General features: G+C 42.3%; 1 protein-coding gene and 1 long non-coding RNA gene across 6 annotated transcripts in view; both read right to left on the bottom strand.

The window, feature by feature from the left end:
* The window catches only part of SIPA1L2 (signal induced proliferation associated 1 like 2), a 148,029-nt gene extending 129,521 nt beyond the window's left edge, over positions 1-18,508 (bottom strand). For all 4 annotated transcript variants that reach the window (XM_065680267.1, XM_065680266.1, XM_065680268.1 and 1 more), the window contains exon 1: positions 18,164-18,508. The gene's annotated coding sequence lies outside the window, so the exon portion shown is untranslated. The remainder of the gene's footprint in view (positions 1-18,163) is intronic.
* A 1,442-nt stretch (positions 18,509-19,950) lies between these two features.
* Positions 19,951-22,799, bottom strand: LOC136014277 (uncharacterized). Of its 2 annotated transcripts, none has more exons than XR_010612601.1 (2): positions 21,518-22,799; positions 19,951-21,377 (listed from the first exon to the last, which is right to left on the bottom strand). It is a non-coding gene; the product is annotated as an uncharacterized LOC136014277 (long non-coding RNA). The 2 variants fall into 2 exon arrangements; XR_010612600.1 differs by having other exon boundaries at positions 19,951-20,991.
* Between the last annotated feature and the right edge of the window lie 2,887 nt (positions 22,800-25,686).

The following is a 25,686-nucleotide window of genomic DNA, read 5'->3' as shown; positions in this document are numbered from 1 at the left end:
ATGACTTTAACTGTTTTCCCCAAGCATTAGCTACAATAGCTCTAATTTAAGGTTCATGCTCCTAGTCCATACACAGGAAAAAATGCAAATTAAAGTAATGAGTGTTGAGTACCTTAACTGGGACTTAAAAGGGCAGAAAGTTTCTTGCCATCTTTTACACTTACACATTTTATAGAAAATCTGATTTGAGAAAGACAGCAAGGCTCTCCCCATTTGTGCATTCTGCCAGCTAGCACAGGTTGAGCAGAGCTCAGTAACTTTGGCACCATGCCATGCCACATCTTCTGCCTCAAAAGTCACCCCCACTCATTCATTTGGTACCTTGATCTTCAGTGTTGTTGTGAACACAGTCTTTTGGTCTTTTAAAAACATTCAGTAACTAAAGGAATTTAACATGACCTGAAATGAACTTTCAAGGTTGCTGAAGTTCTAGAGACACATCCTTTATCTCAACCATTGAATCAAAAGTAAACCAAGACAAATCCTTTTATTATAAAGCTTCAATTGCTACTAGGAGGAAGGTTGGAGTAAAACACTAACTGATATGCAAGGCATTTTGCAACTGTGTGTAACACCATACAGCTGTATCTCAATAAAGTACTTGTATAACAATTTATACCCATTAAGGATGCCACCTACAGTATATTCCATTCTAAAAACTGCGATGAGATGAAAGACTAATGAAAACCAGCAGTCAAGTAGTATAGCATTTCCACCAGGAATAAGTATCTAGCAGTAATTAAAAAAAAACCCCAAAAAATAAAACCTAAATCATAAACATCACAGACCAGGAATGAACTGTCTCTTTCTGCTGACTTATAAAACCAAGATCACCAAAAGGAAAAAAAAGGAAAGAACCAGTGTTCTATTTCAGATCTGAGAGTGTTGGTTTTTTTGCACTTGTAGAACAGATAATAAATCAGTCAGAGTCATGTTTTATTTCTCTTTCAGATGTGTGCACATGTATGCACACAAACACACCCCATTCACTCACCTCTCTCCTATCTAGCAAAGTTTTCCCCATTCCTGAACCCAAAAGCAACTTAAACCTGTTGTTTTATTTATTGCTTTTAGTAGAAAGCTCTACCCAAGAAATTCTTGCCCCTTAGCTAGAACACTGAGACTGGCTTGACAAGACAACAGCCCATCAAGACTGAGCAGTACTGAAAAAAAAAAAAAAAACAAACAAAATGCTTAAGACAACTGAGCAATTGCAATATACACACTTTGCAGCCACCACATATATCCTAAAAATCACCCGACCTTCTTCCCCCTTCTCACAAACGGATCAGTATTTCTTGTTTCAGTCATTATCATCAGCTATAGGATATTTAAGCAGCTCATACTTTTAAGAACAAAATAGGTACACAGATGCTTTCTACTGCAAATGGAAGTATTTTTAAGTTAACATACTTTTAATATGCATAAACAAAAAGAAAAAATAAAAGACCATCTCATATTTGCAAAGAATATTTGTGCCAGACATTATTTTTTTATCCCCCACCAAACGGGAATAGTATCATAGAATCACAGACTAGTTAAGGTTGGAAAAGATGTTAAGATCATCTAGTTCTAACCCCCCTGCCATGGGCAGGGACACCTCACACTAAACCATGCCACCTGAGGCTCTGTCCAACCTGGCCTTGAACACTGCCAGGGATGGAGCATTCACAACCTCCCTGGGCAACCCATTCATCTAGTGTTACTTACTGAAACAAAGATACTTTAACAACTGACAATGAGCTTAAAAGACACAACACAAAAAAGCCAAGATCTAGACCTCGGCATTCTGATGGGACAAATGGTCTGATGCCTTGCAGACATCAGACTTGACTTTAGATAAAAATCAGACTAGGATAGTGGGAGCAAGTACAGGCTCCATCACTTTTGTACTGAAAGTGACAGCTGAAAAGGGTCTGTATCTGCTAAGCAGAACAGCAACAGTTCTGCACAGAAAGAGGCTCACTTTGCAAAGTTTTTAATTTTTCTCATAACTCAATCACAAAAACTAGCATTAAGTTTCAGACATCTTTCTTGTTCTGTTAAGGCCATAATGTCAGGCCATTCACACTAGTTACTCACTTGTTACTCTTGCACAAATATGTCATCATTTCGTCATAAATGCTCCCATATAAGCTCCCAATATAATGCAAAAAGTAGTCTTTCGGGGGTGGGGGGGGTGGGGGGGGGGGGTGGGGAAGACATACAAAGCAAGCTTGGGGTTTGCTTAACATAGAGTCCAAATTCTCAAATATAGCAAATAGCAATGGTCACAAGATATAGATCTGCACTCCCACCTGTACTAGCCAAAAAGCAATATAGCAATGGTCACAAAAAATAGCAATGGTCACAAAATACAGATCTGCACTCCCACCTGTACTAGCCAAAAAGCAATATAGCAATGGTCACAAAAAATAGCAATGGTCACAAAATACAGATCTGCACTCCCACCTGTACTAGCCAAAGAGCGAGGAAAGAGCTGGAAGTGACTCTTCTGATATTAAAAAACTCCACTATGTAAATTAACCTTATATAGTCTTATTACCTAACAATGAAAACTAAAGTTGTTTGGTTTGTTGTTTTCTGGGGTTGGCGTTTTTTTCCAAGATGAACAATTCTTGTAATCTAACAGAAAAATTGAGGGTGCTTTGCATATATGGAGGGTATTCTTAAGTATTTTTGCTTCCATTCACTTGGTCTTCTCAATCTCCCTGTTTAAGGAGCATCTCAAAGCAACAAATACCATTTTTATACAATGTATATAACTATGGAGAACTAACGAGATGAGGGCTTATTCTGCAGATCATCAGTTTGTGGAGAGAAACTGTTGTTAATATATCAACTTCCCAAAAACATAACCTTACAGTTTGTTATCTCTATGGATATTAACAACTCTTCTAGTAAGATCTTTATTAACTTCTGTTCTCCACATGCTAGCAGTTTAAGTTTTACAAGATGTTAAAATAAGAAAGAAATGAGAAAAATGCAAAACAAGACCAACCTGATTTTATAGGACACTAAACCCTGCGGTCAAACTATTCAAAGTATCAATGACATATAGAGCTCAGGGAGCTTTCATCACCATCATACCTGAACATCAGACTGCTTATTTTAATACGTCATCTGCATGGTAAAGGGTGCTAATCCTATGGTATCAAACAGGAAAAACGAAAGGCCAAGATTGGTATCCTTGAAAGTGTTTGTGTATATTAAATCCATTGAGTAAACAAACAAAAAAACCCCATCATCTTTGTGAACCACATACGGACTTTCTGGTCTTTGGAACTTCTTGCAGTATTTTCATTTCCTCTGATGGGACAGAAAATCATTTAATGTCCATCTAGCTTGTAAGGACAGAACACACTCTGTGAATGTAGAAATAAACATCCTACCATTTACTCCTTTACTGAAAGGATATGCTACCACAGGGAAAAGAATTTTGAAACAGAAGAAAAACCCTTTCTCTACTCTGAGATATCGTGCACTATAAACTGTATAACTTCCATAAAACACATGGCTGGAAAAGGACCTTCACTAACTTGCCAGTGGTGTTGGCCTACTCAGAGGCTGAGAGCACGTCCTCTTCACAGCATTAAATGTGAAACCTTACAGGCAGAAGGCAGAAGAAAGTCTGAGCACAGACTTCCCAGCCAGAAGGTACACATGAGCTGACAGTCAGCTGTCTTTCCCCAGGAGGTATGCACTGCCTCCAGCCTCTGCAGAGACAAACGCAGTGTGCTCCTCTGGGTACAGTAAAGCACCCAAGGGTTAAGGGAGCTATGCTGTTGTACCACAGGCCTACACTTTCCTAACAAAGAAAAGTGATGTTTTTGTTCCACAAGTGGATAACGGCCAGTTAGTAAAAGGGTGTGGGAGACAGAACAGAGCACAAGGGAAGGGCATGAAAGTTTTACTGTAGAATGAAAGCCTTTATGTGGGAGAAGAAAAGTATTAGAGTAGAAATTACGTTATCACAGTTTAAGAAAAAATGCATTATAAACAGTTTTGGGTTAGTTGTTTGGTTGGCTGTTTTTTTTTTTTTTATTTATTGCCAAAATGGTTGAAGGCCATAAAGGTTTTATTAGGAGCTCAGGTTTTAGGTTTCATAACATCTCATAACTGCAAGGTCTTACTGCGGTCAGCTCAACCACGAGAAGTTTTATATTATTGCTATAAATCAGGTGAGCTACTGGCGATCAGCTGCAATTTTGTTGAAACTTAGTTTAAATTAAAAAACAAAAAAGAAAAAGGAGATCAAGAAGTACAAAGCAAATATAGGAAGCTGTGGGTTGATTTTGGTGTATTTAACCAAAACACTGTTACGTGATCAGATCTGTGAGTCAAGCTGTTACGAGCAAGCAAAAGCTACATAAATGGAACACTGAAAAAAGTAACCATTACAAGATAGCAATCAGCGATCTTTCATTAAAAGTTTAAATTACAACCATACTGTCCTCATAATGAGAAGAGCGAGGATAAAATTGGAGGGGGGGGGGACACGCACAACCAACACGGACGGACACAGTCAAAGGGATACATATTTTTTCCCACCTCAAGCTAAGCCTTAAAAAAGGCCCTAAAAATTAAAGAGCAACATTGGTGCTGCTGATGTGCTGATTTTCAACCTCCAGTACAACAGCTCTCGATCACATTTCCTTAGTAGTGTGGGGTTTTTGGCAGGTTTTAAGTACCCTTCCCATTGAGCAACCATATCTCAGATTACTCAAATTTAGTGAGCTGGCCAAAATGAAGACAGAAAACTTCTTATAACTCTGTTCAAGTCATAACAAGTTACAGGGAAAAAAAAAAAACCCTTCCTGAATCACAGAATTAACTAAGTTGGAAAAGACCTCTAAGATCATCAAGTCAAACCATTACTTAGAAATAAGTGTTTACTCCATAAACTTTGTTTTCTTTTGCTATTTGCTTTCTTCTCACATATTCATCTTAAATTTTTGTAGACCATGTCGCCTCCAGCCATGTTAACTTCCATTTCTCAATTACTCAGTCACACTGTACAGCATTCAGAATTGGAAATGCAGTTTATGCTAAGATTAACATTTTATTTGGGTTAATTTCATTACAAAGGAATATAACTGAAATTCTCTGGAAGGACTCCATCGTGCAAACAAAATGCTGCTAAGTTGGAAGATCAGGAGATCAGTTTCAAGAGCTTAGTGCTGCTCTGAAAATAAAATGCCAATGATCAGACTTTTTAAACCCACCAATGAGTGGAAATCAAGAGCAACTGACTTTGGACTCAGGGTTAAAAGCCATAAAATAAAAGAAAAAAATATATCCAAAACAAAACCAAACAAAAACCACCAAAGAAACAAAAACCCCAAAAATAAAACCAAACCACAACTCATTGCTCCCTGTAACGCAATTTGCAGCTTAATTTACAGTTTTCCAGATGTCTATAGGGTTTTATTGACTTGTTTGGAATTATTTAGTTCTGAAGGTTTTACAAGACACATTCACTTCAAAAAAAAGCAGCAACTCTGCTCCACCTCATTTGTGAGCTGACCAGCCACAGAAACAGGTTTGATGTTAGGTTCCAAGGAGGTCTGCTTTCTCCTGTATATTCCATTAGCAACTGTTTTAGCCTTCGTAAGATCAAAATATTAGTTGGACTGCATGAAAGAACACATCTTTCCTTTAGAGAAAGGAAAGCTCTCATTTCACAGCTATGAAAATTCCAGTCAGACTGTTTAAACTTCCCAACACTTTGGGACTAAACCTAGCCCCCTTCAAAAACTGGGCAGATTCAGTAGAAATCCACGTTTACCTTCTGGCTTATCAGTTTCACAACATCACTTTATATCCTTTAGAAAGTCATGGCTACTGTGCTTCACATTCCAATGCATGTTGCATGTGGGAAAGCAGATCATCACAAAGCAAGCAAGTATCTGCAAAGCTTTCAAGCTGGGGTTTGTTTTAGGGGGTTGTGGTTTTGTTTGGTTGCTTTTGTTTTGTTTGGGGTTTTTTAGGTGAAGGTCTGAGAGCCCACATCAGATGGAGACAGTTACTGTCATATTCTGATATCAGCAGTTAGGCTTAGGTGCGGCAAAGGTGAAGCAGAATGACTCGTTTGCAAAATACATCATAACGAATCAGGATTTTGTACTGCCATTTCCTGAATGTTCAATGTCAGATGATATAAATATACCAAGACCTACACAACACTGAAAGCTGCTCTCTGCAAAACCACACATTGGGACACCATTTTGCACTTAAGATACTATTCCACATCAAACATATAATAGCATGGCAATTTGGAGCATATCTGTATTCATGTCAAAGCTGGATGCATGTTTTAAATAAACAATAACTGGTCAAATCAAATCTTTTCAAAGACATAACAATTCCAAGTTGATTTTGGAAGCCTGTTTTTCATTACTTACTTTCTACAACTCCTGTTGTACCTTCCATGCTGCTAGTCCTGTATCTTAAGTTACTATACTGTCACTGCTTGGTACATAAGCCATACTCAACCTATTGAGGAATCCAGCAAGCTACTGCTCCAGCTAAGTTCCTACAACCATCAGGGAGAGGCTGGCTTAGGAGCTGCAGCTCTCCATAGTAGAAAAATACCCTAGATCAGTTCATGAATGGTATACAGTAAGAATTGTTTTTGGAATAACTTGGAATTAGAAAGTATCTGATATAGTACAGAACAAGTAAAGAGACTAGACTCGTCTGGGGGTTATAAAAAAAACAACTGAGTTTATTACATGAAGACTAAGATCAATCTTGGAATGAATCTTAACCTCCTACTTCCAGTAATGAACTTAACACGAGTGGAAGTTACTAAAGAAATTTGAATAGAACATGAAGCTGAGAAACACTGGCACTGCAAAGGAAGGTAAAAAAAAAAAAAAAAATAAAAACCACCAAAAAAAAATAAAAACATAAGAAAGACCAAAGTAAGTTCTAAGGAACGATTTCATTCTGCTTTTGTTTCATGCTTGGAGCCACTCAAGAACAACATGATAAAATTTTAGCAGTCTAGTAGCTCATTAGCAGGCAACACAAAGACAAGAACAACCATGTCATTGTACTCAACATGAAGACACAACTACACAACCTTTCCAGTAGTTGCTTTACTGCAGTTTAATTTAAAGCTTTATTGCCATTTTATTTGGCATGGACCAGGCTGTGTAGAATGCTACTTTTGGAGATCCAGTTGATTAAAAATGATGGTTTAACTCCTTCTGTTGAAAACAGGACTCAAAAGGATGTCAGACTGAGCTTCTCCATGTCCTCTCACCTTCACAAAAAAATCCTCAGAAGCCAAGTCACAACCCTCACTGCCAACTGACAAGTGCCATCAGGGTTCTATTAACTTTAAGGAATTTTACCCTAAAGGAAATTCTTTCTGTTCCTTTTCCTATTTGTTATGCTTAACTCAGCATGCATTTACAGCATCTTTCGTACTGAAGCTGAATGTTATACAAAACCCTGAATTTTTAAACAGTTAACAAAATGGATTATAAAAACCGAAACAGGGATCTGAAGGTCTGGTTCATGCTTTGGTAAACATCAAATACTTAAAAGTATAATTACTGTGAAGTTGGATGAGCAAGAACAGGAATCTCCTCAATCTTCTGAGGTTCTGCTGGCTCTTGTTCATAGTTAATGAAGCCAGAAGATTAAGACTGGACATAAAAAGGTGCAAACAGCAGCTGTTCTCAAACTGAACCACTTTAATTTGGATTTTTAAACAATTTGACAAATTACAGCTCTTTTTTCCAGCCACACTACTGTAGCTTATCAAAAGTTTCACAGTCCTAAAATTAGTAGTCAGAGCAAAAGAGAGAATGAAACACAAATGTAAGTTTGTCTGGCGGAGAGCCAGTTTCAAACTCACATGTCCTACTCTTTAACAGTAAAACAATCTTTTGGAACACATCCAATGGAATCGCTCAGGAGAAGTTCACACATTCAAATTCTAGTATTGCTAATCATGTTTTAGAATTCAGTGACAAGGTGAGCAAAGTCTAACTGAAGACAAAGCTGAAAGGAGGCTATTTTCTGTAAGTGCTTATTCTTTTGTTAAGTACTATAGTTACGAAATATTTAACTGCCAAGAATTTATTTGAGAATTCGTGGTTTAAACTGGTCAGCTAGTTTAAACAAAGAACATATAAGTACATAATACTCTATTCCCAACATAATAGAGAAATACTCTATACTAAAGTGGAATCATAGTATACTGGAATATCAACTACAATTCTCAATTATCAGGCCAACTATCATTGACGAAATTGTGGTGTTTCACAGAATAATTCACACTGGAAGGCATTACAGCACATCTAACCACGCCTCCTGCTCAAAGCGCTGAATTCAGACCAACTTGCTTAGGGCTTTGGCTAGTCTGGTCTTAAAAACTGGAAAGGACGTAGATTTCACAACCTGCCTGTGCTACCTGTTCCAGTTCCTCAGTGTCCTCAGGAAAATTTTTGTTTCCTAGCGACAAATCAGAACATCACCTCTTTGAAATAATGACCACTGTCTTTTTTTCTCCTGCCATGTACTTCCATAAAGGGCCTGGCTCTGCCTTCTTAATAATCAATTAGGTATCTATCATGCATGAGTTAGCTGATTTATGATAGAGATCCCCCGAGCTTTCTGTTTGTCCAAGGCTATACAGAGCCAGTTCTCTCAGCCTCTCAGCTTGAAGCACCATGTGCTCCAAGCCCTTCATTTTGCTGGCTCTTCACTGAACTAGCTTCAATTTACTCAATTTTGGTTTGGGGGAAACAAAAATAGATAAAGCATATCCAATGTGGTGTTCTAAGGAATGCTGAGTACTGGCAAACTACTGTTCTGCTGTTCATAAAGCCTAGTATGCTGCCAGCATTTTTCACTGTCAGAGTGAAGACTGATACGCTGACTCATATCTGTCAGAAAGTGCAGGTCCCTTTCAGCAGAGCTGCTTTCCAGGTGGTTGGTCCCCATCCCATGCTGTTGCAAGGTGTAAGAACGTGCATTCATCCTTGTTGAATGCCACAAGGTTCATCACGGTCCATTTCACCAGGCTCTCTAAACTGCACAGCACTGTCCTCAAACACGTCAACTACTCCCCCAGTGTGATGCCACATGCAAATTTTACGTGGACACACTTTGTCTCCTCCTCCAGGACACTGCTCAAGGTACTAAACAGGATATGTCACCGTACAGTACTTCACTTGTAACTGGTCTCCAGGTGGAATATGAACTATAAACAGCTACGTTTTGAGCCTGACAATCCAGCCAGTCCTCCCATCCAAACCATAACATTGCAACTCTCACAAAAGATGCTGTGAAAACCATGCTAAAACACCCAAACTATTTCACTAGATTTCTTCCTGTTACGGAAGAAAACATAGGACTAAAGAAAAGCATGTTTATACATAAACTAGGAAAGTTTAAAGTTTCAGAATCTGTATAGTCCATGAAAATAAAAACTAATTTCACCACCCAACCAGGGAAGCCCAAAGTCATTATCCCCTTTATACAAGAATAATGAAATGGGAAAGACTTCACACTGTAACAAAGCAATACAAAGAATTGCTTAAATTTATTTATCAATTTAATTTATTAGTATTTCATACACAGCTGCAACAAATCTGTTCACATCTACTTCAGGGATTGATAGTGCAAACTTTTGCACAGTGACCCACAGGTGACTAGGAGCCTGGACAGCACTTGCTGAGAGTCCATACAGAATGGTTTGTCTGGTTGAGTGGGTTTTTCAGCCTTATAACCTGATGAAAAAAAACCAACAAAAACAAAAATCACAAGAGAGGACTATCTAACGTATTTCAGATGTTTCTTATTATTTTTCCCCACAGTGATTCCTCTACCTGCCACAATGAATTCATACAATCGTACCGAGAGATATGGTTGAGCTAGCTGGTACAGAAAAATGTGGTTCGTAAGAATTTCTAACTTGTATCCCCCTGACTTACAGGCCCACTGAACGTCACATAATGAGTGAACAAGAACATTGGCATTGCTGAGCACAGTCTACATAAGAAGGAGAAAAATATTATTAAACATCTCTTTTCCCAGAAGAAATTATTATTACTATGCATATAGGTAAATATTCTAGCACTCAGCCACAATATTTTCATAGGCACAACACAAGGCAAATATCATAGAATGTTTTGGGTTGAAGAGGACCACCTAGTTCCAACTCCCTGCCATGGGCAGGGACACCTTCCACGGGCAGGGACACCTTCCACAGGCAGGGACACCTTCCACTAGACCAGGTTGCTCAAAGCCCCATCCAACCTGGCCTTGAACACTGCCAGGGATGGGGCAGCCACAGCTCCTCTGGATAACCTGTGCCAGCACCTCACCACCCTCACAGTGAAGAATTTCTTCCTAATATCTAATCTAAATCTACCCCCTTCCAGTTTAAAGCCATTCCCCCTTGTCCTGTCATGCCCTTGTAAAAAGTCCCTCTCCAACATTAATTAAACTACTGAATTAATCAGTTGGAAATTAACTACACAGTTTGTATGCCCATTACCAGGCACAAAGGTACACTCCATACATTCACAGTTTTAACATACTCTGAAATACCTAATGATACTTACAAAAATTCAGCAGTAAAATTCAAAGTAAAAACAAAACACTTTACTAAACGTAGTATCCATTTGCTGCAGATCAGTATGATGGAATGAATGGTCAGCTATCTTAAGTTATTTTCTAAAAAAACAAGCCTTATGCAATCACACTGTGCAACACCTCCATCTGCCTCGAGATTCTTAGTCTGTTGTTTGACTAAGCAAATTTGACAGAAAAAAGTTTCAAGGGTAATTATGTTCACAGAAACTTTAATAAATTTCTTTGAACTTTCACTTATTTTTACTAAATAAGTTACACAGCCACAGAGAAAAAGCACAAAGCATCCCAAGTGTGAGAGGAACACTGACATTAGCAAAATTACCGAACCGAAGAATCTCGCAGACTAATCACACCGCTTGCCCTTCACTTTGAAATCTCCACCAAAACTAATCATTTCCAGGGGTCCAGGGTAAGAGGCCAACAAAAGCTCAGAATCCTGAAAAGCCCCTCTGATCTAACACTAGAAACCTCGGCTCATATAGAAAACACTGTGGGAGCTCAATTTATATTTGATAGCCTGGGGTTTTTCAGTGTAGTACTCTGAGCAGCCACCTGTACAACTCCTGACCAATTCAGCAAATTTCATCTATTCTGTTTCCTTCTTGTAGTAAAGTGGCTGAATTCTACATGTGAAGGGAAGTGGAAACGAGCAAACCCGTTCTCACATAGTTACAGATTACACCAGTCACTGTATTTATACCACCTTGCGTCACCACCTTTAAAAATGACCATTTGAAATGGTTTCCTATGCAAACAAGGCTGTGTGATTCAGAGAGATGTACAAGTTGTTGGGGAGGGGGCAGCAAATAGCGGAGAATCTGGGAGAGGGAAGACACCTACTTCTGGAATACCTGCCTGACCTCAGGAAACTGGCAGCCATCAGATAAAGAAGAAAACATTTTGAGCATTGACAGGCTTATCCCAATAGTTTCTAATTCTGTCAGCCAGCTTCCACAACCGAATGCCAATGCCTGTGTATCTCTACCAAATTGCTCTCTGAATGGACTGCTGTTTCAGTTGTCTGAAAAGGGAATTTGAAATAGGTTACTGTTTTAATAAAGAATTTTAACCACCTGGGCATCACCTGAGCTGGATAGCTCAGCCCAGACCAAAGAATTTGAAGATCAAACTACGGGACAGCTTTATATCAACAATATAAAGGAAGCTATAGAAGTGCCAAAATTAGTCCTGTGCATAAGCATATTTTATGAAATTAAAAAAATTCCTGTTATTTGAAAGCTTTCTTCATATAATTCTCCCTGCTGAACATACCAACAAATCTCCCACCCCTTAACATAGCAACAATCCAAAAGTTGTTTCAGCTGAAATGATTGTACCTCTTGCACGTAATGACCACATACAGAGAAGTACCTTTATAATCATTTAGTTTGCCACATGTAATAACAGGCATTCATTTCCCCATTTACCATGTAAAAAAACCCAAACAGTAGCTCTTCAAAATTGCTACAGTAAAACACTTACTGCATGGCTTACCCTCAAACACCAAATTCATATGATGTTCTTTCTGAAGACATAACAAACTAAGCAGAAATCCCCAGAGGTTTCACTTGTTAGCTCCAGTTTAGACTGGAGCACACTGACATAACATAGCCTTAAACTAATTCCTACCTTGTCTCAACTCATAACACAGGTTCCACACTGTCAAACACAAACCGCTTTTCTCTGAGCCTCAGATGGAAGAGAACAGAGGAGTAGTGACAATACTGCTGAGAAAATAGGCCATGGGTTTGTAAATACAATGGGTTGTTTTGCATTAGCCCAATGAACAAAATTATTCTCACACAGGGTTCACATTCATCGTCAATTAGAATTTTTACATGACAAACCCAGAGCATTCTGCTGAACCCCAATCACAGCTGGCAATCCTGCAGCCCAATGTGGCAAGGCAGCCACTCTCTTTGAAACAGTTCCCTCCATCGCTATAGAGAAAACCCACCAGGAACAGTAATAATAAGCTGTTGTCCTGACAACCTTAGAACGCAAAAACCAAGGCTTACTTTACTACAGCAGGACAGCAAGGGTAACATGATCATTGTAAACTGCTACCAATTCTTCAGATAACTGGCCACTGCAATAAGCAAGACCAGCACAGCAAAATGCACATGCCTGACTACACACTATAGATGATACGCACATTAGGCATGAGAATGTGTGCATGTACCCAGCCACACTTACACACACACACACTTTTTTCCACTTTGTGTCACACTAATATTGCAATGAGACTTCGTGCTAAAACATGTCAAGTATTCATTTTCAGTGCTGAAAGGCTTGAAAAATACTTAGGAATGCTGTTTTCCTTGAATGTACTTTAGGTATCTGTAAGTAGGAAATACCTAGTTTTGGAAAGACACAAAAGAAAACAATAATAAATAACTTGTAACTCTCAGGTGAGGAAAACAAACACAGAACCAATCAAAAATATCTGAACAAATGGGAAAGAAGCAAAATCAAACAGACTGAAATGTCTTACCTTTCACAAATGCCTTCTCCACAAAATACAGGAGACAGAACTACCTTTGCAGCAATAGTTTAGCTGACTATGCATTAATTGCAGGATTCCTTTTTACTCCCCCATGTGAAAGGAAAACAGAAGAATCCAACATGAAATACAAGGTAGCCCAGAATCTACTTTTGCTCTAATATATATGGAACAAACAAGTCGTCCCCCCTCCCCCCCCCCCAAAAAAAAAAATAGGCAGAAAGACTTTATGAAGGTGCTCTAGAGCATATACTAGGTTTAAAATAAACATTTTCTTCTACTTGCATTCACTTGCCACAGAACCTCTAGTGTTCTCAGAGTACCCCTCCTTAGAATTACATCTTATGAAGTACTGCAACCTGTTGTTTATGTAATCTGTAAGAGCTCTGTAATTTCATCACAGATTGTATCAGGTTTAAAATAAAGACTGATGAACCAAAAGGGAAATGGAAGGCCAAATGGCTGAATTGTGTGAGAGCTTTGTATCTCTATTATGTGTCCTGTAACATAAATCCCATCAAATAATTTTTATGTGACTTGAGTCTGACAAGTCATATTGCAAAATACGTATGATTCAAAATCCTACCTAAAAGATGAGGTAGCAGACAGGCATTACCACAATCCACAGCCTCTATGCCAGCGAGAATTTGGGCAAAGAAAGGAGAAGGGGAGGAAGGAGGGAACAGCAAATACTATAGGAGGATTACACAAATATCTGCAGAGCTGGATATGTCATTTTGCAGGATCCAGGACAACAAATGAAGAGATTATATAAGAAAAGATTCAAAGTCAATGGCAAAACTCCAAGCCCTGTGCTCAGAACCTTATTTGAGCTGCTGAGGGGGAGGGGAAGCCATGACAACTTTACTGCTACCTTCCAGCCTCCTAGCTACTACAGGACAGTTTACTAGCTTTCCTCTAACTGCTTTGTAGATTCCCTTTCTTCCAAAACAGCTATGGTATCTTTCTACATCACATCTAGCACACCAAGAAAAATAAAAGTGAGCAAAGTGAGCACTGGTCATTTTCCTGAAGAACACAGAATCCCTGGTTAAGAGCAACTAAACCAAATGCCTACTTCATTTCAAGCATCTACTGTTCTTAAAATGCTTTACAAGCATCAGATCCAATAAAACTGTTTGTTTGCAGATCCAAAAAGATGGGAGGACAGCAGCTGTTTACACTTATTATATGTTCAGAAGATTATCTCCATAAGGATTCAAGACTGTTTTTAAATAAAACCTTTAATTATGTAAAACTGATCACTATTTAAGAAATTCCAGAAAACCAGAAGAATCCACTTATAAATCATAAGTAGCTAACTGCTCATGTAATTACACTTTAATGATCCAGACAAGAGTCTACATATCCTCTAGTAAGAGCTATGCTGCAAAGTAATCACAATGACATTTCTGCCTACTGCTGTCCATCCAGTCTTCAGCTAAGAACTAAACGTGTACCACCAATTATAATAATCCTTCTCAATCTTCAGTTCATTCAATCATGCCTGAAAATGGCTTTACATGTGGGGTCAGTGCTTTACTACAAAGGAAGTCAGTGTCTCTCTCATTTACTTGCATCAGGATAAATCAGATGTTTAACATTGTTTGCTTTTTCACAACATACTAAAGTAAAAACAAACAAAAAAGCTACTCATGTGAAGTGCTAGCAATTGTTAAAATAATCTAACCAGTCATATGGCATCATCACTGAACGTCAAGAGGAGTTAATATTATTCTCGATGCAACCTATGTGAAAACTAGGGGTTTTTGTAATAATAATAAAGTGAAACATAGTTCTCTACCTACTAACTACAAATTCTATAGTCAGAGCTATACACCCTAACAGTCCTCATGAGTTCTTGTTGGATTCCCAGATTTGGTAGACAGCCCTCATAGTATTTCCTCAAAATAATCCAAGTAGGAAAAAAAAAGGTAGAAAAAGACTGAGGGGCACACCCCTACCCATAAACTTCCTGAACTGTTCAGAAGAGGATGAAAATTCCCTTAAAATAAAGAGATAAACTGAAGTTTGCCTTAACTTTGCCAGATGCAATGTTTTAAAGAACTGGATATAAATTATACCACGTATCAAAAATTTCTACTGGAAGTACAATATTGCAATGCATAAAATAAACAGCCATCTCCATTTCAATGATTCACAACCCAGCTTGCCCAAACATTTTAAAATTGCAAAGCAAAAATTGCATGGAAAGAGAAAAGAGCATTTCTCAAAGCACAATTTCACTTCAAGCTGTCAATACAGCTCCTGCTGGCAATCCTGCATGACTAATGTGAGAAACTAGATAACCCAGTGCCCCACCCTCTTTCCACAATCTGTAACTTATCTTATATTTTCATAATAACATAGCATTTCTCACTCAGTATTACCAAACTAGATAGCTCATTTGTAAAAGGTATGAACCTACTGAAGATATTTTAACATCCAACCATCTAAGAATAATCTCAATTCCAGACAAGGCAAGGAGAAAATATTTGCTTTCTCCTGCAGTTTGAACTGCTGATCTGCACGTTGAAAAGCTGAGGTGCAATGTCTGACCGCTATGCCCAAAATGAAGCTGAAAGTGAAGAAAAACGAACTGCCTCGGTTCACTTGTAAAGGTCAAACAGCAAAAGAAAGAGATGGTTTTGCCTGTTTGACCACTGCTTTGCTTAGTTCCTCATCTGACACTCTTAATTTGCAAGAGTATTTCACAATGCACTTGAGTAATGGTATGTCAGTAAATGTCTACAAGAAAGACCATACTATCTTTCTTTCAGGAAAACAGAACAGACACTGTTAAAAGTATTCTGATTTGCACAGAAAGCAACTACCAGCCACAAAAGAAATAGAGGAGTTGTTCAGTTCTAGGTTTCACATTACACCCTTGGCATATATGAATGATCTTTAAATGATCCAGTATGATTGGTGAAACAGTCTGGCATCCTTACAAGTAAGTATTCCTTCTCGTATATCTAGGTGCCACATGACCTGGTAAGGTAACCCACTGGGCTTGCAAAACCAAGACAATACATTCAGGGACCTCTCTGAAATCTAGCTTTATATGAATGCTACATAAATTATAAATCAATTGTTGTGGAACCTAAGTGATGTTTAAATATCCATAATGCATTTGAGCTCCTGATGATTTAAACATGCTTGCATTAATAATAAAAGACGTTTCATACATCATATTTAAGACTGAAGTATTTCAGAGCTACTACCGAAGAAGCAAAAAGGGGGTAAACAATGCATTCCATTGACAACAGGCACAATTTTGGAAATATGTAAGAAATTGATTAATATGGCATCAGGCTAAGGCATTCCTACATCCAGCAGGCTGCGATGCACTATGTTTCTGAACCCAACTCCAAAATCATACAATCACAGGATGGCTAGGGCTGGAAGGGACCTTACAGATCATCTGGTTCCAACCCTTGTGCATTAGCAGGGACACCTTCCACTAGACCAGGTTGCTCAAAGCGCCGTTTGATCTAAGACAGTTACATGAAGAATCTGGGAAAAAAACAGCTGAACAAGCAATATTAATGCATTATGGCCCTTTTAAAAATAAGTCCATTGAGCTAAGTAACAACCAAGACTGAATTATTGGGGTTTTCTCCCATTTACAAACATCCCTCCTTATCCAGCTGCCTCCCTTTAAAGCAAACTAAATATTTTGCAGAACTACCTTCCAACTAGGCAAACTTCCTTTGCTATCGGTAACACATACATAAAACAACCTCTCAAAGCAGCAAGATGAACTGATCAAAACAATTAATTATGTCACCTAGTAAGCAAGCTCCAAATTCTGCTCTGGTCTAATCAGTGCAGAACTGATCACAAAGGTAGTTTACTATTCATGAAAAGAAACTAATAGACAAATACAGAAATACTAGGCTGGAGGGACAGATTGTGTGCTTTGCTCCTCTGTTGGATATCTGATATAAGAAAGCCATCTAGTGTTAACTTTCAGAAATGAAAATTGCGCACAAAAGAGCTCGGGAGAATTTACATGTGCAATTTTCTTCAACTTTGCATGTCTTCTGCATCATAAAAAATAAAACTCGTTTCCTCTGGAAAAGCCAGGCTGAAAGCAAATATTCAAACTACTGATGTGCTAAAATTACCCAGCACCTAGTACTAAGCTAAGCTCACTGACCTACTTCGTGAACACAGCCACATCTGAAATTTGTCAACTTCGGAGTTGCCTTTGTCAAGACCGTAACGCTGCTTCCACACTCGCAGGGACGTGCACCACCTCAGCACAACGCTGCGGAGCAGCACGGGAGCCCGACACAGCCACCAAAACAGATCCTAAAGCAAAGTTGATCTCAGCTGGCTATCATTTAACGGATCAAATACTAAGTTTGGAGGACTGACCGCTGAACGCGTATCACGGTATTACAAGATAAGACCGCAAAAGGATACAGGTTGCCCCTTGCATACAATAACTCAGTCAATAGCACTGAAATGATTTAAGGAAATGGCCCGGTCTACAGAATCTTTCTCTGTGCACCCCAAACGCTTAGCCTGCGCCGTCTCCGCTCTGCAGACCAGCTCTACCCAGAGATGTCCGATCCAGGCAAACTTGCTCCCTAACTGCCATTATTCTCCAAGTGGGCTGCAGAGACGGAAGCACAGAGGCGCCGCCGCCCCGCAGGTGACCGCCGCCCCGCACACACCCGCCCGCTGCCCGGCCACCGCGGCCAGGACCGGCGCGGCACAGCGCATCAGGGCTACGTGCGGCCGCGAGCCACCCCGCGGTCGAGGCTGGGGCGCGGAGGGGCGGCTGGTGGGGAAGGGGGGCCCGAAGATGCCCTCCGCTCCTTCCCCACCGCGCAGCCCTCCGTCCTGCCGCGGGGCCCGGCGGCACCTGAGGGGAGACAAGACGGGTCTCTCCCCGCGGCACCTCCTCCCCAGAGCGCTCCCGAGCCCTGCCCGGGAGGAAAAGCACCCGTACATTACCCTCCCGGGCACGGCGCCCGCCCTATCCCCCCGGCGCCGCGGGGCACGGACACGGCGGCCGGCGCCGCTCCTTACCTGGCGCTGCGGCTGCCGCTGCTGCCCGCACTCCGGCCGCTCCCGCCGAGGGACCCCCATGCCCCCCCCCACTCCTCGGCGAACGCAGGCTCCGCTCCCCGCCGGCCGCGCGCGCTCCTCCCCCTTCCCGCGGGACGCCAGAACCGTTAACGGGACCGGGAGGGGCGGTTCGGCGGGGAGGGTCTGTCGGTCGGTCGGTCGGTCTGTCTGTCTGTCTGTCGGTCTCTCTTCCCCCGGCTCCTCGCTCTGCCCGGCGCTGGCTCCCGAGTGCGCCTCAGCCGCCGGACAGGGAGGTGAGGGGAGGGGGAAGGCGGAGGGAGGGGCGGGAGCAGCGCCGACACTCACTCACTCACTCACTCGCACACACACACGCTCTCGCTTTGCCTCGCACATCCTCAAGCCCCACCCCTCCCGCTGGCACCGCCTCCCGTCGGCCTCGCCGGCCCGGCCCCGGGGGAACGCCAACTCCCCATTGGCCACTCGCGCTGTCGCGCAACCAAGCCACCAGGCTCCGCCCCGCGGCGTGCCCGCAGCCTTCCACCCCTCCCTCGTCCCCCGCGGCGGGGGTCGCGGGACGGGGTGCCCGGGGCTCCCTGGGGTCACGGTGCGAGGCTGTGAACGGCGGCGAGCAACAGGTGGGGTGGAGGCACGGGGGAGGCGAGAGCACGGGAGCGGCCCTACCCCGCGCTCGGCTCGGGCCCACAGCCGCTGCCGTGCCAAACCATGCCCCAGCGGAGCGCCGGTGCGGAGCGGTGCCGGTGCAGCGCGGCGGTCCGGCCCCTGCCCCGCACGGGCCCTCGTCTTCGCTTTCAAGACCCTGGACAACGCCGGTCCGACCTGACCCTTCAGCCCCGGGCCCCCCCCGCCCGGCCGCCCGCCCTGCCACACTGCCGGTACAGCAGACCGCCGCTGCCGCGCTCGGGGCTCGCTCGGCTCGGCTCGCCTCGGGCTCCTCCGTCCCCGGCTCCTTCCCTCGGGAACCCCGGGTTGGGGAAGCGAGCGGCGGGTGACAGGGCCCTTGGGGCCTGCCCCTGCCAAGCCTCCAGCTCTGTTGGCGTTCCGCGGCGCCTGTTCTTACCTCTGGCTTTCAACCGGAGACACCTATAGTGAAGAAACACCTGGCAGTACAGCCCTCGGAATCGCCCCGTGTGCTCTGCCTCCTGCATACCGCTCTTAAACTGTACATGGTCAGGAGCAGCAAGCCTTTCCCTCTGTGTTGTGCAGTTCTGAACGTGTATAGTTTGCCTGTCAAATAAGCCGTGGCTAGGCATCCACATTTCCTCCACCTCCTCCACGCGTCCTAGTAAGCAAACCAAAGTCTGGCTTGGGAATTTGAATTTCCCTATTTCTACTCTGCGGGCCAGTTTTGCAAGGGGCTGTATATGCAATCACAGGGCCCACTTCTCCATAGAGGTTGCAAAACAGACGATGTTATCAGGACTGATGTGGCTGCTCCGATCTGCTACCCCAAATTATGAGGCCTGCAATATCATTGGAATAATGTCTACTCCTACAGAACCCTACAGAAACAACCTAGGGTTCTTTTATGTTTTTCCAGCCCTCTCTCGCTAGGTTTCCCCTCCACCCGCACCCACCTCTCATGGGTATGTGACTTTCTGGTTGTACCAGTTCGCTCAGCTCTGGTGAGCAGGCGGCATGTTGACGTGCAGAAGTATTCCACTGCCTTGTAAACTTCTCACTGCCTCCCCTTTGCTCAAAACAAGGCTTTAGTGGAAAGAAACTGCCACGTGCATGCCAAAGATCCAAAACACCCAGAGCAGGCCAGATTTGGGGTGGGGGTGGGTATTGTTCTTAACTGTTCCTTTAATACACATTTTAAATCAAGAAATACAGTCCATAATATATACATTTAAGCACAGGTTCATGCAGGTTTAGAACAAGCCGACAAGCTGGAAGGTGTGAACATTTACCCTGGAAGCAGTGGCAAACATCACAATCACTCGTCAGTGTTTGGATGCCGCCTTTGTTACTGTGCTGGTTAAAATGGCGTTTTGGAATGTTACCATTTCTACCCCAAATCACTAGTCCAGTTAGGCAGCAGGCTGCCTCTGTACTGGGAATAACATTATCATTGTCTTGACAAAAAGCCTCAGGAAAAAAAAAAAAAGAGGACCAAAACTGACTGCAAGTGAAAGGCACAGTGCATTTTCCATTTTAATCGTATTACAAACAGTAAGTGTGCTTCCTGGAAGGTTCATTCCTTTAAAAGCTTGCCCAGAGTGTCAGTGGAAACAGAGGGCATCGTGAGAGGTGTGAGTGTGCAGAGCCTGGCCGGCAGGACTTGGCTCTGGTTTCTGTGCGGACCAAGTTCTCATTACCGGCTGCTCTAGCTGCCTCTTTCAGCGAGCCCCGTTCACCGCGGGTCAGGCTGCCTGCAGCAACTGCTGAACCTTCTCTCCCTGCTGCCGTCCGTACTGCGAAGGAAAGCTGGCCGACCAGAACAGCGGCCCTTCAGACTCTCTCAGGATCTTCTTCAGACACAATCCTCTCCGTGCCTTCCCGATTTCTCTTCCCCTTTCCGATCTCTCTCCGCAGATAACCGTCTCCCCAGCTGCATCACGCAGCGTATTTCCGCCCCTGTGCTCACGTTAACAGCGCCCCTTTGCACCCCGTCACCGACACCCCGCACCTGGCCGTGCCCGCTCCCCAGCGCAGAGCCCGGCTCCGGCTCCGGCTCGGCGCTGCGGGGCCGCCCGGTTTCCCCGGGAAGCGCGCGGGGGCGCTGCCCGCAGCGTCAGCGGAGAGACATGGCGCTTCGGTAAGAGCGGCTGCGGTCCGTGCCCAAAACCGGGGAGCTGGAACCGTACCTGTCGGTAATAGAGCCGTAGGTTTCATATGCTAACAACGTCTGCGTTCACAGAATGGTGAACGTCAAAGGTTCGCTTTATAAAGCACTTCTGGATGCAAACCAGCTTTCTCCAAGCATATTTTGGTGTTTCACCTACTATCCTAAAGAATGCTACGCTGACAAAAACCTGACTGAAGTTATCTGTAAGTCACGGCATTGCCTCATCCTCTGGTCCTTACCAGGCTGTGGCGGTGAGGCTAACTCCTTCCTACACGGAGGCGGAATTTGCACGCTGTGTCTGCAGCCTGTGCTTGGTTGGGACATGAGGAATGCTCAGGCATTCTGCTGTGTGGTGCCTCCGAGGCTGACATCCACCATTAAAGAACAGATTACTAAGGCACTGCCCTATGAAGAATATAGTATTTGTCCTCTTCAGAATGTACTTTGTGACGGAGCTGTGATACCTTATTTAGCAGGTCTAAACATTTACAGCCAACAAGCTAAATGTTGTTTAGGCTGCAATCCCAAAATTACACATTACCTACCTCTTGACAAGATCCAGCACACTGATACGCGTTAGGGTTTTGCTGTGAGGAGAGTCTGGAGACTTGTTGTGATCACTGCTTTTTTTCCCATTTTTTACTATTTTCCCCCTCTCACTTTTTTTCTCTCCCACTCCTCCAGTATCATTCCATTTTGGCTTGCAGGCTGCCATCTGTGCACCCTCAGGGAGTCAACAAGAGAAGATCAAGAACAAAAACAGAACACAGGTGAAAAGAGGTAAACAGGAGCTTCTTGCAATAAATAATACAGCGCTGTTTAAGCTTCAAGAGCACAAAAGCAAATGTGGTTAGAGGAATCCCTTGCCCAAACTAAAACCTGATAAATATAAAATGCAATAGAAAAGGGTGAGGAAGAAAGGAGGCAACCAATTTTCTCTTTCACCTCTAATTCTTCCAGGATGTATGTATTTTACTTGGAACTGTCTATCAAAGGACACTCACTTGCCACAGATGTGGGATAAGCAGGACAGTCCAGCCTGTGCAAAATGGACCCAGAAGGTATTGTAACAGGTCAGCTCTGGGCTAAGTAACATAAAAGCAGAAAACAGAAGATACCACACAGACCACAGCTCAGACAGCTCTGATTAAAAGGGATGCCAACTTTTTCCTGCAGTATCTTTTCACTTCTCCTGTTTGTATTTAGTTTCAAAGTACCCAGCTCAGCCACATCTGAAGCCAGTTTTCAGCCACTATTAGTACATAGGGAATTGTTCCAACATTGCTTACAGATTTTGTTTCCAATGATGTGAAGACAACTCTAACAACAAAAGTGGACTCTTCCATTTGTTGTTGGGGGAGTGGGTCAGAGTGGGACCCTTGGAAGTGTTGCAGGAGGAAACATCCGGTAGCCACATGATGAGGCATGTTTTGCTGACACAAGGCACTCATGAATAGGCAAGCTGAAGAAAGTTTAGGTTTGTTTCCTCAGCCCTGGGCATAAGCCTAGAATCCAGGTGAAGTAAGCGCTGAGCACATCTCACCGATGCATAAAGATGACATCTCACAAATGTTTTTGCTGACATTGCTCAGTATTTCCTGATGCAGTTAATGAGGCGAGGTGCTCTATATGGGAATTCTGGCAATTCTGTGGAGCAACCTCAACTCCCTTTGGTCATAGCAGAGGAAAGCTGTGAGCAGGAGCAGGGAGGCAGCTGCTGGCTTCACACACACCCTGTGAATCACCGTGCCATCCCCAGGCTGGTGCGAAGGTCAGCACTGAAGGCAAATCCCCAGACTTCATGCTTCTGTAGATCCAGCAGCAGAGCCCTGGAGCTGCACAAGCATAGCCTGGGGACACAAGAGCTCTTATTCCAGTAACCACAACTGTTTGGCAGTTTCTTGAACCTCTGAGTAGGCCGAGGGTGGATTTTGCTCTTCTAACCCCAAGCTGCCCTTTCATTTGGACATTATGTGGGTGAAACCACGTACTCGCCATCTGTAAAGCGCCTATTTCACACGTTGCTCTTAAAGCACAAGAAGAGTTTACCACAATACTAATATTTCATCCCAGTGGCTTTCCTAAACTATGAGCAATTCAGTGAAACAAAACATCCTCTGTGTCCTCTGAAACTGGTTTTGAAAGCCCAGATGGTGGAAAATACTATTGGTTTTAATTAGCAATATCCTTCACATGAATCCCCTATTAACCAAAGGAGCATACTAAATTTCATCTCACTTCCTCTAGTTTACTTACTACTGCCTCTCTTCTCTGTGGTTTACCAGCAGGAAACCACTGGAGGGGATATACCCAGATAAGATTAAACAACATAATATTATCATCTTTACTATAACCAGGCTGACAGTTTCCCTGCTAGATGCTGAGATGAGATTCACAGCCATTTTGGCTTCTATTCACTGTGGAAAGAAGTCATTCTTTTAAGACCACAGTTTCACGAATTCCTCAACTATTTCACTTGTGAAAGGCCTTTTTTCTTTCTCTGAAATTCGCTTCAGACAATAAGCTAGGTTCATACACACTGAATGCAACAGGAAGCAGGACCTGGGTGTCCTGGCAGTGGACGTATCTCCAAGGGTAAGACTATGATAGAGCAAGGCAGATGTAGCTTCACTTCTGCTGAGGAGCTCTTGGAAAGCCACCAAGTGGCTTCATTCTAATGGTGGTGAGACAAGAGTGTGCCTGATTCCATACATTTCTAGCAGAGGTTCCACCTGACATAAATGGGCACAAAACCTTAAGAGTATAGATGTGAAAGAAGAGAGGCAGAGAGAAGCAGGAAAAAGGTGAACTTGCTTGCACCATGCCAATCCCACAGTACCATGGGTATTCCAGGGCTGAGTTCCCTATCCATTGTCATGCTGGGTAACACAGAACCACTCTGCAGCAGTGGGAGCTGACTTGTGTAAAGCCTGTGAAATTTGCAGCCACCACATACATCACTTTTCAGTGGGACTGGAAAAATAATAGCCAATATCTAACACGGATGTTCAGTTTCTACTTGTAATAAATCTCCCATGGTCTTTTATGGGATCAGTACTCTTCCGCATTTCTGGCAAAGTGCTGCTATGCTCTTTATCAGAATCCTTCAGTGACCTGAAAAGACGATTCTAATCCCTTAGCTGTTTCAGAGATACTTGAGACTGAATTCATTCCCAAGGAATTTCTTCTGCCAGGTAACAGAAAGTTCACTCAGTAAGGGAATCTCCTCACTGTAAATAGGTTGCAACATCCGACTCTGCTGAGGAGGGAGGGGAGAGGACTGGAGTAAATTGGCATGATGAGGCATGTGAATGAAATCAGCCAGGGAGAAAAGACAGCCTAGGCATCAATGGACAGGCTGCTTCAGCACATCCCCAGGGCAACTTCTGCTGGCAGGTCTCTGAATGTCTTCATCTTAGGTCAGGAAATCTGATAATATGCACCAAAATTCCATTATAACTGAATCCAGTTTTTAATATGACCACTCCCCCTTTTCTTGTTTGCTGTTAATTTCATAAGCATGTTTTCTGGGACTGAGATTTTCCAGACTTGGTTTTAGCACAGAACAAGTCTGGGGTGTTTGAAAGATGAAAGAAAAGCAGCAGAACTATTAAAGCATATAAAGACTATTTTCCAAATGGACCAACCAGGACTTTTGCACTCACCTAACTAATCATGGAACTAGGTGATATTAAGGTCCTTTCCAACCTAACTATTCTATGATTCTATTATTCTAACTCAGAAAAATCTGAAATTAGAAACTGCAGAAAAAATTATTTTGTAAAAATACTTAGCTCTTCATAGAAGAATGTTCAGAGCTATTGCTTGTTGGTTTTTTTAAGGGCTTTTAAAGCTTTGGCATTTCTTAGTTGACAGTTTTACTATGTTCATTAAAACTTTCATTTGAAGATGCTTTAATGAGATATAATTGGATGGGTTATTTCTCAAATTGAATGAAATATTTAGATTAGATAGTTCTTTCAACCAAGGCAAGCTGAAATAAAGACACTACGAAATCACTATTGATCTCACTACACTGATCTAATTTATTTGAGAAAGACTTAAGACAGTGATGGAAAGTATGGAAAATCCATTGATAGAGAGATTGGTCTTTGTTAAGAACATTCTACTGGAAGAAAGTTTGTTAATATCTTTTCAATCTCCCATAAATTCTTAGACTTTAAAGTTCTAAAGGCCCGTTCGTAATAATCTAGTCTGACCTCCTGTATATGACATGCCATTAAACTTCCGTGAGTTAATTCTTGTTTCAACGAGGTGACTCCTAGAAAAATTTCCAGTGATTCTATATGTATTCTCCTCGATGGAAAATTCACTGAAGTCCTTGGTAAATTGCTTCGATTACTTTCACTGTTAAAAATGTGTGCCTCATTCCAAGTTCGAACTGCCTCTTTTCCGTTAATATATCTTGTTATACTTTTGTCCACTGTAATGAAAAGTTCATTCATGCTGTGTTACAGACTGTAACTCTGTTGCTCCTCAATCAGTTATTTTATAAAGGAAATAGTGCAGAGTTTTTGCTATGATCTGGTTTTCATCTCCCATAATAATTCTCATGGCTTTTCTCTGAATTGTATTCCTTCCAAGATTGTTTTAAATTCCTTCCTGAAATACAGGAGCATGTAGATGCCATACTCTCAAGGACCCCAGGGACGTGTCTTCCACAACCATCAATCTTTGTTGCTATTGAACTGTT

Source organism: Lathamus discolor, chromosome 5, assembly GCF_037157495.1.
Source record: "Lathamus discolor isolate bLatDis1 chromosome 5, bLatDis1.hap1, whole genome shotgun sequence".
NCBI lineage: Eukaryota > Metazoa > Chordata > Aves > Psittaciformes > Psittacidae > Lathamus > Lathamus discolor.
The sequence above is the reverse complement of the archived record's forward strand: the minus strand, read 5'-3'. Positions and strand labels throughout refer to the sequence as shown.